Here is a 15,398-nt window from a genome sequence, read left to right as displayed (position 1 = left end):
CTGGGATCTCGTCTGCTCGAGCCTCCTCACGTCCTGTTTTAAATATAATATTAATTCCCAACCAAATAATCCAATATTTAATCACAATAGGCAAAATTACCCGAGAGCCATAATTACGCTCATCATTGCCTAACTTCGATATTCTTACATCGGAACGATCCGAACTTAAATATCATACTCAACAGTCGTAAATACAACCTCTCCAAAATACGACTTAAATCCTACGGCCGGATTCTACATTAATTAACCGCCAAAAATACCAAACTTCGGAAATTCATAAACCTATCCAAATCTCATCCAAAAATTCCATAAATCACACCAATATACTCCTCTTAATATTCCACATTTAAAACCCTAAAAATCTCCTAACCGGCGGCGGCTCCGCCGGCAGCGGCGGCCGGCAGCCGTTTTCCGGCGACCTGCAAATGCTACCAAATTTTGGCAGCATCTTCCTCTCAACCTCCTCTACAACATTCCTAACTACCACAAACTCCAATTCTAAGCCTAAGCACATCAATCGAACACAAATACACAAAAAGCCCTAGAAATTTCAAGTTCCCATTTCTCCTTACCTAGCTCACGACGGAGCGAGCCCTTTGGAGAGATTGAAGCACGGGAGGAGGGCTTCCTTTTGGGCTAAGGCTCGCCGGATATGGCAGCAGGAGGAGGGAGTTCCGGCGAGAAAACCGATTCGGCAGTCGGAGCTTTCGGGCGGCGTTTCTCCCTCACGACGGCGCTAGGGAGGCTGTCACCGGTCTAGAAATGTTGCTGGGAGGGAGACCGACCGAATGGGACCGGTGCGGCGGCGGTTGGTGGCCGGACGGCGGCGGGAGGACGGCCGGAAAACCGGGCAGCGGGAGGCTCGGGGAGAGGAAAAGAAAAGAGGGAAGAAGAGAAAGGGAGGAGGAAAAAGAAATGGGTTGGGCCTCCACCGGTCCAACCTATATCAACCCAATTCCAAAAATAAAAACACCCCGAAAAAATAATACCCGAATAAAAAATTACCTTTTACTAGCTAAAATTTACCATTTTTACCGTCGTCGTATTTTCCTCATACTAGTAATCCTCCGCACATAATCGTCCCCGAAACCCCTCTAGGGACCAATTAAACTATTTACTCAATGATCGAGACGGTAAAATTCTTATTATAATCACGCTAGTAAATAAGGTAAAAATATAAGGGTCGGGATGTGACAGTTTTGATGTCTCATTCGTTTTAATTCTTTCTGATATGATCATATGAGTATGTTGATAGCTGCTTATCCATGGTTCAAGTGTCCTTGTTATGGATATGTTAGTTTTAATATAAACTGTTAGCCTTGTAATATCCATGTTGGAGTTCTTTGAAGTATGCACAGAAGCCCACGTCCTTTCCCTTCAAAATCTTTTCTTATGAAGTTTAGTTGCATCCATGACTCCATATATATTTTGGTACATCCTTGAAAATATTTTAATGAAAATCTGTTCTATGTCAAATCTTGTTTCATCATAGTACCTGATGATTTCAAAAGAAGCTTCTTATGACGGCACTTGAGAGTTTATTTCTTGATCTATTCCTGATGTCCGTTTGTTGTCATAGCTCATTCATATACAAGATCTTTATATTAGCACCCTAATCCATCTGTGTTTATATACTTGTTTTTAAACCAGAACTGAAATATAAAATCTACAGGAACTCTTCAAAATATCCCCACCAGTTAGCCTTACTACTGTTATCTTTATTCTCCTTTTGCAAAGGTTGTGCAACATATGTGTATTTGTATTCGTTATCCTCTTCCCATGTTTACAATGATTAACTTCATCAAATCTTATATTAAAATAGACTCCTTGCGTCCAGATGTTTATGAAATATCTCCTTATTAAGTTGAATTATAATTCCATGTGTAGAGTTCTTAAAGCAAAGTTCATCAATAATCTTGCCTTGCTGCAAATTACTTTCAAGTATAAATGAGTAGCTATATCCGTTCATGTCCTTCTCTTGTGAGAACTTGGTCGTTGTTTGAAAGTGTTCGTAATTCATTGATATTATTTTCATAAAGCTAATTCTGTTTATAGAATAATCCAATACTTCCCATCTTTGGTTGGAGTATGTGCTTATTGTTGGTTCATTGTTGGTCAAATTATTCTTTATCTGTCATCATCTGTGATGCTAATACTCCAACAGTTTGGAAACCCCAAATCTCTTGCTGCTGTTTTTGTTAGAAATCATCTATTGATGTTTATATCTGTTGGCTTGGCCTTGTTGTCAGATTACCCTCATGATCAGCCTTCTTCCGCTTCGTTCATGTAAATTGTTAATGATTGTGATACTTGGTAAAGTTGATATCCACAGTTTCAGTGTTAACTTTGAGTTGAGTTCATTTATATTGCTTCTGAATCTTTGGCTTTCTTTCGTAAGTGCACCAGTAATTATTGGGGTTTAATCTCATTTCCTTGGTTATTTTCCTAAAGCTTCATGTATGTTTCTGCCTTTCATTTCCAAGTGCATATTGAATTAGAGTCTTTGTTATAAAGATTATTTTGTCGTACCTATTGAGCTTGTGAAGCTCATTCCCTATATTCTTGATGTTGATTTCAGGTAGTTCATAAGGCACTAGTACAGAAAAAGTTTCTATGACGTTTGAAAAATGTCATTATAAGGGTTTCATGACATTTATCAAACGTCATCTACTTCGCCGTCTTTACCCTAGTCATGGATTTCGTACCCTTTCAACGACATTTGTAAATCGTCATAAAAAATCTTTAATGACGTTTGGTAAGTGTTATCTATTATATTTCAATGATGTTTCCAAGACATCATGAAAGATTCTTCTACAACGTTTTTCAAACGTCATAGAAAATAATTCATGATGTTTATGAACCGTTGTTTAAAATCTTTGATGACGTTTTTCAAATGTCATTGATTTTTTCTCATATTTAAAAAAAAAAATTGATTTTCTGATTAAATTCAGAAATCAAATGTATTTTGTATACAAATCATAAAGGAGACACAATTCAGTAGTTTTATTAATAAACTATCATAATTCATCTATTAGTATTATATGAAAGAGTATCTAAATAAAGTGGATAGTCTCAATAAGTATTACATGACAGAGTGTCTAAAAGAAATTGCTCTGCTATAAACTCCAAGTCAAACCAAGATCATAAGCAAAAGCCACTTCACCCTTGTAATCCAAAATAGGAGAACCTGCTACACCAAAATGCACACATATCAGATTGGACTACAATTGCAAGCTTATGAAACTATAATTCACAAGCAATTACATCCATCATCAAATAGTACTAATGATACAAAAGTCCAGCCATCAAATAGTTTATGTCCTACCTAGCTAGCTAGCTAAAAGTTGCAGCTTATGGCATGATCATATATATACATTGACCATAAGCAACAGCAAAAGTTTAAACAAGTACTTATAATCAAACAAGTTTAAACATTGACCATACATCATAAGTATAAGCCGCTTCACCCTTATAATCCAAAATAACAGAACCTGCAACACCAAAATGCACACATATCAGATTGGACTACTATCAAAATCAAATACAACTAGTACACAACATTAAACAAGTACACAGCAACACACTGCTCAAATAGAGCAAGTAGCTATACATGATATAACTATATAACTGAACTGAGCAAACTGAACTAAAAAGCCACTACTGATACATAATCAAAAAGCTGAACTGAGCATATCAATTTAAGTAAAAAACTGAGTATTTGTAGACTTTCCTTTGCATGTCTTCTCCAATGAAAAAGCAGTATCTAAGCAAACAAACTTTGCTCCTTAAGCAAACAAGATTCGATATTAAGATACACTGACTTCATACATAAGTCTATCTCTTTATCAAGCTATCTACCAAAAAAAAAGACGCTAATCTACATATGTATCAATCCAGTAGCTTTCATAAAATTGCTATTCTGATTTCACCTGTAGACCAAATTTAAATTTTGGTGAGGTGCACCGAGCAAGACATGCTACAAACTCAGATCCCTAACTTGAGCAAAGGAATTAATGAATTCAAAAGAGAAAACAAATTTGAATGATTCTGCCCTCTGAATGCAGTCTAAAATCAAACATAAATTATTCCTAAAATAGATACCATTTGGGTTTCCTTGCTCGTAAAAATTGCGGAAAAGAGAGACTGCTTTTGATGTCATTATCCTTCTAGTGCATTTGAAACCTTTCCCCTGTGGTACTCCACCACTATACAACAAATGAAGAAGTGAGACTGATGCAACAATCACCTTGAGCAGAAGATTAAGAACCAAATAATAGTTTAAAGATTAATGATAATTGCAAGCAAATGAATGTGTCTTACCTAATGTTTTTCTTTCAGAGTTTGAAAGGGTCTGGTAGGCTGGTAGCTATGATAGGGTACCCTGATATCAGCCTCATCTTCTCTGTTTCCGCTCCTTCAATTTGCGGCTCCAGTCGCTCTGCACGTTCTGATTCTGCTGGGTCCATGGGAGATGTGTGGGAGATTGGTTGGTGAATCCGGATCTACAAACAACAACAATCCCAAAATCATCAACAAACCGAATCCAAACTCAAAATCAAAAAACTATGTGAAGCAGGAGGCCGTACTAGAGATTGAGGAGGCAGAGTTCTTGAACCGAGCATCAAGGCAGAGGAGACGGTTGAGACCGGAAAAACAGTGAAGGAGCGTGGATGCTATGAGCTTGAGAGGGTTGGAGAGACTTGGAGACAGCAGAGGAGAGGCCGAGAGTGGAAGGGCCACCTGTGTTTACGAGAGAGAGAGAGAGAGAGAGAGAGAGTTGTGCGGCGGTGCAACCAAAGAAGAAATAAAGAGGAAATGAGGAAGGCTGCTAGGGTTTAGAGTTTAGTCAAAGTTTGAAACCTTTATTTAATTTAATTGGAGGAAAAGTTAAAATTTAAAACTAAAATGAGAAAGGGGGAAATTTAAATTTTGGGTGAAATTAAAGGGCGGGTCTAAGTGGAAATTTGTTTGTAGATGAAGGGGCTGGGTAAAACTTTTCATGACGTTTACAAAATGTCATAGTTTATTTGTCATTGACAATGTTTATCAAACGTCATTCAAACATTTTCCATAACGTTTTTCTAATCGTCATGGTTCATTTATCATTCATGACATTTTTGAAATGTCATAGAAATATTTTTCATGACGTTTGAAAATTGTCATAAGAAAGATGACAGGTGAAAAACATCATTAAATAGTGAGACATACAATGAAGTTTGACAAACGTCATAAATTTCGGACGAAATTCAGATCCATGACGTTTGCGTCCGAAAATGTCATGGAAAGAATATACAATGACGTTTTCGGGCAAACGTCATAAATTTGCTGTCATTAAAGCTTTTTTTGTAGTAGTGAGGGGACATGATATTAATATTCTGGAGCTCTTGGTCTGAAGTTTAGGTGGTTGTATATCTGTGATGTGTGCTCTTTGTGCTTCGCTATTTGTTCAAATACCTTTGTTATCTTGGATTGGAATGTGTTGCCACCATTTGAGAAGTTTGCTTCACTATTAGCAGGTTTTGGAAAGGTTAGAACAGTTGAGTATTTATGTGGAAAGAACCTGCTATACTTTTTGGTACCAAATGTGATGGACTGTTTTGAAAGATACTATCTTATTGTATTAATTGAAAAGCTCTCTCTATCATAGATCAGATTCTATTTTTGTTTTGAACTCTTGAAAGTAATGGAAACAAGAAGTAAAGATGTGTTCAAGTTTTGTACATTTATTGGGATACTATGCAGTTTTATATCATTGGAAATGAAACTATACTTGCATTACATGAGATGTTTAGTTTTCAAGTTTTATTTCATAGTGGTTACAGAGTGATTCTGCCTTTGGAGGCAACGGAGCAAAGCATTAAAGTTGTTTTGAAAGGTTTCTACATTCGTTCTATGTTACTAGACTGTTTACAGATTTGTGCTATGTTGCACGGACACGGACACGGCGACACGACACGGCGACACGGCAAAACTCAAAAACTGAGTTTCCGACACGGCATGGACACGGCAAATAGAATTATATATTTATGTATTTTTAATAAATAAATAAAAAATACTAAAATATAAAATAAGTTCATTACATTACCAAATAAAGTTCTAAATTCAATCTATTTCATAAACATAAGAAATAAGTCAAGTACATAACTAATACCATTAAAAAGAGCACCTAAAACATATTAAAGAAAAACAAACTTGAGCAGTAGCTTATTTTTAAACAGGGTAATCTCTACCACAGCGCACAGTTAAAACTTAAAACTAATACAACAACAAAAATGATAAACTGCCACTCACTACAGACTAAGATTACACTGCCAAAGTACCAAATATTTACAATAACATGGAACAAAAGACAATTACACTGTCAAAGTACCAAATATTTACAATAACATGGAAAAAAAAGACAAGAATTCCCTGCAAAGAAAATGACACAATGAATCATTAAATTAAACCAAAGGGACACCTAATAGACAAGAAGATAAACTAATATAATTATCATATCTATAATTCATCCAAACTTGTTATTCCATAATTGATCTAATATAAAATGAAAAGAAAATTTACCTCTCATCTTCAAGACTCCATCTCATCATCAATTAGCATCCTCTCCAATGCCGGCTCATCAAGAGATAAAGTTGCCAACTCAAGCACATCAATATTGGCGGGTTCCATAGATTCATGGCCATCTCCTCCAAGATCCCACATTGAGTCTTTGTCCTTGTGATAGTTAGAATCCTTTCTTGCCAAAAGTCGAAGATTTGTATGCATATAAACCAAATCTTGAGCTCTTTTTGGTTGCAACTTGTTCCTCTTCAAACCTTGTATAAAACTATATGTGCTCCAATTTCTTTCGCAGCAAGAAGATGAGCAAGGTTGATTAAGCAATTTGAAAGCCAAACTTTGTAGATATGGTGTAGAAGGTCCATAGGCAACCCACCAAATTAAAGGCTCAAAATGAAACTTATTCTCCAAAGCTTCGGCCGATGAATAATCACCCATGTTTAATGAAAAATATGCAAATTCTTCCATCACTATGTTACGAATTTGAGCATCCGGATAGAGCTTTTGAAGGCATTTCTTCCTTTCATTGTTGAATTCGACATCTCTATGCGGAGCAATCCAGTTAGGATCATCTTCAAGCCATTGAGAGCTATAGTACCTTGGATTCAAGGAATGTGCCATGCAATGAAGTGGTCTACAACTCTTGGTCCACCGAGCAATAAGGATATGATGCACCACATCATAAAATCTTGTCACAATACAATGCTCCGTTATGACATGGGCAAATTGAGGGTCAAAAACCGCTTTCTTCACTTTCACAATCATCGAATCCCACCACTCATAAACTAAGTGAAGGCAAGGTCTATCCATATCCGACATCCTTATCATCTCATGTATAGGACTCATGAGGGCAATCATGAAATCAATTTGCTCCCAAAGCTTTCCTTCAATAGCATGTCCTTCACCGCTCTTGCTTTAGGAATATTATCTTCTTTATAGATATCCCATTTTGGACTAATAACCATTTGTTGCAAGCCACTCTTCACATCCCTAAACCTTTTAAGGACAACATAATGAGAAGCAAACCTTGTCTCGGCAACTTGGAGCAACTTCAAGGAACAATGATCATTGTACATAGACAAACGCATGTTGTGGTTTACCCTTGGAATTTTAAGCATATGAGCTTTCACTCCACTCTAGAATGTGAACCCTTAAAATTCTTTTTGCAGAAATTGCACACAAAAAGAATATTTCCTCCCCCTATTTTCACTGTCCCATCAACATCAATCACTGGCTCTTTAGTGACATATTTCCAAAGAGGAGCGCTGATTTTTTCTGGCTCATTCGACTCAACACTAGGTTCAGTTGAAGCAGCACTTGAGCTCATCCTATTTATACAATTGATTCATTGAATATAGAATAAGCAATTTGAGCAACAAAGAATCAATCCATAATCAAGCAACACCTATATTTTAATTAACAGGTGCAAATCAAACTTAACAGAAGCAATATTGAATTCAAATCAAACTTAACAGCTCCTTAACTCAAACTAGCTCCTTAACTTCTTAACTCAAGTCTCAAACACATCTAATTTTGAATTCAATCTGCAATACCACATAGGAGAAGGTATTTTTTTTTTTTTTTTTTTTTTGTATTTTAGGAAGAAGATTTAGTAGAACTATCAGATATAGGAGGAAAACTGGAAAATGAACTAACCTTACAACCGGCGGACTGGCGACTGGCGGGGTGGCGACTGGCGGATTGGCGACTGGCGACTGGCGACTGGCGATGGCGGACAGTAGAGAGAAGAGGTCAGATCGGTGACCAGATCGACTGGGTGGCTGATTGGCGCGACTGGCGAATGGTGAGAATGGGTGGCGAAAGGTGAGCGTCTTCTTCGTCTGGGAATCGATTCGGTGAAGAGAAGAGCACAGAGAGGACTGAGGAGAGAAGAGAAGAGAAGAGAAAGAGAATGAGAGTTCTAATCCGAGCGTGCCTCACTGCCTCAATTACTTCAGTTTATTTTTTTTTTTTTTAAGTTCTTGCTGACGTGGCGTGTCGCAGTGGCGTGTCGGAAGAGGTCAACGTGTCCACGACGTGTCCGAAAAGTCAACATTTTCGGACACGCCACGTGGGGTGTCGGACACGGATTTTGCCGTGTCGGGCGCGTGTCGGAAGTGTCAGACACTCCGACACTCCAGGGGTGTGGAGTGTCGGTGCAACATAGGATTTGTGGAAAAGCAAGTTTTAAGAATCCTTGGAGAGAGTGTGTTTAGAACTTGTACATTATATTTTGGAATACTGTTCAATTTTACATGTCCTTGAAAAGAAAGTATGTTTGAATTTCATGGCATGTCTAGTTCTCAGATTTCATCTCATTGTTTTTAATAGCTTACTTCCTTGGAAGATCTTTAACTAAGATTTTAGTGACTGCTCTTTGGTACTTGAAAAGGGTTTAAAATAAAATAAAAATTACAGCTTTTATGTTTTCAACTTAATCTATCACATTAGTCATACACTAAGATCAGGGTGTGACACAAACATTAATGAAAATAATAAAGATAGTTTATTTAGGTTAATAAAAAATAGCAGAATTTATACACAATTTCAAGTTGCATGCAATTTTATTAAAGATATCATTAAAATTTTGCAGAACACTGCAAACAACCTATAAATATCAACTTGTTGCCTTCAAAAGTGCAAAGTCGATCACATATCCATCTGTCATCATCGATCCTCCAAGCGCCGAGCAACCGTCACATATCCTTCTAGACCTGGAGCCATCACCGCCACCCACGACCGGAATTGTGTCAGTTCATTTTGGTCGAGGAAGGTGGACCTAGAGTTGAAGAGAAGGATGCAATGGTATCCATAAAGCCCTCTACTGTTTGCAATGGTCACCTGTGCAAGAAATAGGCATCACACAACATATAAGCCTCACAACATATCTATTCATCTTCTCATGCACATCAAACCTATAAAAACAAATTATAACACCAATCAACATATTAAATTACGACGACATGAAAACAACATTTGGCATTCAGTCTAGCATTTCCAAACAAAAAAAATCTAAAAAGGAAAGAAAATAAGAACACAAATGCAATGCATCATTCCTAGACCGAAAAAACAAAAATTCTCTAAGACTTTGTTAACTTTTGTGGAATAGCCAAATAGGTTGCACCACCGGCTAAATGCATACATGCACAACCTGGCATCGTTGACTGTTCTGATACATGTGCTAAGTTCACTTTTATGTCTTACTACTCTAGACGGAAGTTAGGAATTTCCATCAAAACTTTACTGTAAATGAAAATTGAAAGCTATTACTAAACCATATTCACAGAAAGATGAGTAATGAAAGTATCCATTATTAGTTCTACCAATCGCAGTACAGATCCACAGTTACCAACACTCAAAACTTTTTAATTGATTAAATTATTTCTTATAACAGATATGTAGATGATGGTGATATTGCAGCCAGTACAACACTTTAAATATTAAGTTTTTATCAGAATCTCTTTACAGGCAAGTTCCATACTTCTACAACTATCTCCAACCACAATCAGCATCGCATTTCTTTCACTCTCAATTTCTCTTTCAAATCAGAAACTAAACAACTTCAATACCACTCAAACCAATCCAGGATCCAAAATTTCTAGCCATAGCCCTAAATAAACTTCAAATTGCATGCACAATGTGACAGCAATTTGTACACAAAAGAGAGAAAAAGAAAAAAGAAAAAAAAAGAATCAACCTTGTCATTAAAGCCAAAGAACTACTGCCACCTAAATAAAATAGTAAAATGAATAAACACAGTTCTACATACAGAAAGAAGGGTAACTTACATCAAGATCGGAATAAGATGTTCAAAAATCTATAGTTTCTCTTTATTTTTCCTTGTCTGTTCTAATAATCGTTCTTCAGCTTCTTTGTATTGCATCTTCACCTCCACCAATAGAGACCGTAGATGTACTTATTTGATACCAAAAATATATAAAAGAATATTTAGAAAATCAAGTGAAAGGTTAGTTGAGCCAAGTCCAAAATAAAGTGACTGAGAAGTAACAGCTTACAAAAAAGAAATAGAGTGAATCATGTTTGCAAGTCATTCAGGAAAAAGTCAATATCGTCAAACAAAATATGAGCTGGGAGTTCCCTGTTTTACTGCGAGCAAAGCAAAAGGTTAGAATTAATAATAAGAGGGATACTAAAAACATACGTAGGGGAAACAAAAGATAACTATGAAATAAATCATCTATCCCAAGACAACCAAATTTCAACCAACAGAGTCCTTTAGTTGATTAGAACAGAAACAAGTTTATTGTTTCTGTAGGAAGGTTTACTTAAGAATGTAACAGTTTCTGTAGAGATGGAAGCATAGACTGATAAATACACTGTTATTACATTTCTACTGCTACCTAAATGCCCTCTTTATTTGTTTCATAACTGACATTGGTATGCATTTCATAGACACACATTGGTATGCATTTCGTAAATGACTGAATTGAATTAAAAAAAAAAATAGGGAAGCAGATATCAGGATTTGTTAAATATGAATAAGAACAACATAGAAGGGCGCACCTACTTTTTTAAGTCACTCTTCTTGTGGCACAGTATAGGAAAACGATGATTAGGTATTTAAGTATATAAAAACCTGGAGAAGTAGTTTTTCTTGTGTTCTTTTGGTCCTCTCTTTTTTGGAATTTTGACAAAAAAAATTCATTTGACAACTTTTAATAGAATCAGCTCTTATGCTTTTTTCTTTCTCTTAATGCTTTTAATTAACAGTAACATAGATTCTAAAGAGCAAAATTATTTTGGATCAGTGATCGAGTATTGGTTGAACAGGGTATTCCTCTAATTGTTTTTATCTCTTCTGTGTACTGTTTTGTGTTGTTTCTACAGCTCTGGAGTTTTTAACAATTCAACCAAATCAAAAGGTTACCTGGAGCTCAATCCCTCCAACATGACAATCCACTCCCCATATTAACCCAGTCTATGATAAGCAAATCCAATTCCTTCACACACTTCTCTGATTCCTAAAGAAAAGAAAAGAAAACCCAAAGCAATTGAAAATATCAATACAAATCTGTAAATCAAACTTGAACAACTAATTTGAACCTCAAATTAGGAAAGCGAAGAAGCAAAAAAAAAAAACCTCAAATTAGTAAACTGATGAAAAGGCAAAATTAAAGCCAAAGCCAGTTGTAAGATTAGTAAAACTGATGAAAAGCTGGGAAAAAAGGAACAAACTTGAACAACTATGTCATAGTGAAAGCAGAATTAGAGCCGAAGCCAGAGTCGTAAGTGTTGGAGTTAATTCGCTGCTCATGCTAGAAATCTAATTAAATGAGTGTTTTAGCCCAAGTTGGACTCTATCTTGGAGAAAGAAAAAAAAAGGGTCGTTTCAGTTTTCCAAAAGAAGGCGTGCTTCTGCTGTAACTCGTTTTTGGTGTATTTCTCATTCTCTCAAGAAGACTGGAAGAGTCTGTGTGTTTTATGTATTCAGCTCTCAGTAACCTTGGTTAGAGTGAGAAGAGTGTTTTGCTGTGATAGGAGAGAAAGAGGACAGCAATCCTTTCTCTGATAAGTCTTCTTATGTTTGTGTATCCAAGAGTGTTTCTCTTGAGAGTTTTTCCTCTAGTGATCTAGAGAGATTGGTGGCTGTAATCTCATTTATCATAGTGGAAGTTCTTCGGAGATTGTCCCGTGGTTTTTCCCTTCACATTGAAGGGTTTCCACGTTAAAATTGGTGTCTTTGCTGCTGTTATTTTTTCTGTTCTTGCTGTGTTTTTGCTGTACAATTTTGGTTCATATATTTTGCTGCATAATCTGGTTCCTCTCCCAACAGTAAGATGTTGTATATAGAACACAAATATTCATACGCTAAGAGGATAAACCCCTAAGACAATAAAACAATAATAGGATTTCCTAAATACAATCCTATGAATTCTATAAACCCCTAAGCATTAAATTCTATGAACAAAATCTGGGAACTATCGCAAGCTTCAGTTTGTGGTTCTATTAACTACCTACCCGAGAATAGCAGAGGAAAAAGAGAATATTGAAGGGCAAAGTGACGATCATGCACAACGGTGTGACGCAATAGCAGAATCGCTCTCTACCAAAGCCTCCACCACATCCAAGTCCTAAATTGCACAACACCGAAGAACCCCTGTTCGTCAGTCGCTCAGTTTATATGTGTGTAAATGTTTTACCTGCGTAAATGCTTCCACAAATCGATCTCTTTCCAATAATTCTATTGCCACCTGAAGCACCATGAAAAATCAATAAAAGTTGGCAAAGCAATAAAATTAAATAACGGCTACATTAAATTAAATAACTACATTAGCTTCATCACAATATCTTGAATAAAATACATGAGCAGGCCTATCTTAATTACATATACAAATAAAGTAATATGCCTATTGGATTTCTGCAAACTTCAATCGAACCACGGCAGGGCAACTAATTGAACCAAACAATAAAAACCACATTACAAAGCTATCGAAACAATACATTCCCACAGAACCAGCCAAAACAAACTCAGAGAGAAACAAAATAAATTTTTGTTTGCAATCTTCAAGCACAACAATTTCTTAACCTCCCAAAATTCATTCACAGCAAAATAGACATTTCCTGCATAATAAACCAAACGCAAATATCAGGCAAACCAACCATCCAACACCCAAGACTCTAAAAAGAGAAGATAATAATAATGAAAGGAAAAATGTTTCCGAGAAAGTAAAACTAAAGAGCTATTTGAAAATCAAATTGAAGAGAAAATAAACAAAACCCAATTAAAAAAACAAAAACCATCATAAAATAATCCACTTAATAGGAATCAATTACTCGATTTAGAGCTCATGTAAGAGAACATCAACTTGAGCAGCTTTCCTTCAGCTAGCAGCGATGAGAGTTCCTCCCTGATCAGATCAGCCTATAATTGAAGGCAAGATGTGTATTTGAAATTGCACCAAGCTAGAACAAACTCTATAGACTGTATCATCTGGTGCACAAACACCTCACTGAAATTAAAGTTCCGATGATGTTGCCTCGCATGATCAGTTTCCACGTCACGATCTTTTTCTGAGGCACCAACCTTGAAACCTCTGAAAAATAACAGGTAAGCAAACTAATACTATCCTCCCAAGCTTCTGATGCGTCCGGTCAAATAGCTTATGTAGTAAAATACTAAATAACCTAAGCTGAGTCCGCAAAACAATTTGGGATACTGACTACAAATATTCTATTTATGTTTCAATATTTACAATGAAAACAAACTTCTTTTTAAAGTTTTTATGTGTTTCATCCCTTTACTGGTTTTCTTAGAACTATGAAACAAATGATGAGTAAATTATACCACAGTACCTCTATATGAAGCTTCCTCAAAATGAAAGGTTTTGGAAAGAGCATCCAGGGAACTACAATTAGAGCCCAAAGTACGTAACAAAATGATCATCAGTACATAATAATACAAAAAAAAATCCTTGTTCTTCACCCATTGTCTTAGACTACTGTGTTCTTGTATACAACACAAACATGCATTCCCTTCTGTTAACTCAGAAATTTCTGGTACCACCAAAACTGTACTGAGCCCTCCCTAAACAAACAAATCCCAAAAGAGATGGACATACCGATGAGGCGATGACCAAAAGGATGGACGTCACCGGAACTCCTAACCTGTCAACACTTATGATCCCTGAAGAAAACAAAGACATGCAATCCATTGAAAACCAATGATAAGAATCGGAATTAAACAAACTAATGAAAAATCAAAAAACAAAATCACAATCCCAACCTGTAAACCCGCCTAGCCGCGGGTTTTGGATCTCTTTAGTCACGCGCCTAGCAGCGGGCGTTAGGCGAATTGAACACTCACCGAGACGGAGAATGAAACGATTCAAGGTTAACAAAAACGACCAAGGAAGAGCGAAGAGAGAGAGATGAGTGAAATTGTGAAGAATAGAATTACATGTGATGTTTCTGTGCCGAGCAAATAAGCAAAGCCAAAAGATAGGTAAGGAACAAATCTCCTCGCTGTCTCTGTGAGGAAGACACGCGACCGACCAACAATGAGGTGGGTGCTTAGGAGATGAACGGGTGGAATGCGGCGACCTCTTCCCGATGTGATCTCATCGGTTTTCGTTAGCATATTGCTATTCAATAAGTAGCGGCTTGCAGTGACACGACCCACCCCGAATTTCACCCTGAAACCCAGAGTAAGTCGTGCGGGGACCACCTCCAAGGAAAATTTACTGAAAAGATTAAGAAAATCTCCCTTGCAGATGGACAACCCTAACTCGAAAATTTCATATTACACTCTTAATTTAACACATAATATACAAAAATTCTAAAGTATTCAGAGCTACTAAACACAAGCGGAAGCAAGAAAACACGAGTAGGTTGAACAGGTAACCTACTGGCGAAAACTGGCAGAAATGCGGGTGACTATGCCTCGTCTCCTACTAGATCCAACCCGAATTCTGCAGACTGGGCAATTTAAAACGAAGGGCCCAGGGGAAAACATTTAATAACGTTAGAGTGAGTGGACAAAAATAAAATAATAAATAAAATATTTATGTTTCCCCAAATTAATTTCTAAGGAAAAATCGAATGCATGCCGCAAGCGATAAACTTTTATCCCATAAAATATCGAGCCTCTCAGACTCTATAATATATGTATGTATTTACACTCGTCCATACTCCCTATATAAATTCATGGGTCTATATAGGGCTACTACGCTCGCGTCCAACGCTCACGTCACGCCTTAATGCGGTGCTACACTACGCCATCAAGGTGGACAGACGGGTGTATAAATATGTGTCCATACCCCCTATATGAATTAAACACTCAATAGGCTACTACGCTTACGTCCAACGCTCACGTCACACCA

This window comes from Fragaria vesca, linkage group LG1 (assembly GCF_000184155.1).
Source record: "Fragaria vesca subsp. vesca linkage group LG1, FraVesHawaii_1.0, whole genome shotgun sequence".
NCBI classification, from domain to species: domain Eukaryota; kingdom Viridiplantae; phylum Streptophyta; class Magnoliopsida; order Rosales; family Rosaceae; genus Fragaria; species Fragaria vesca.
The sequence above is the reverse complement of the archived record's forward strand: the minus strand, read 5'-3'. Positions refer to the sequence as shown.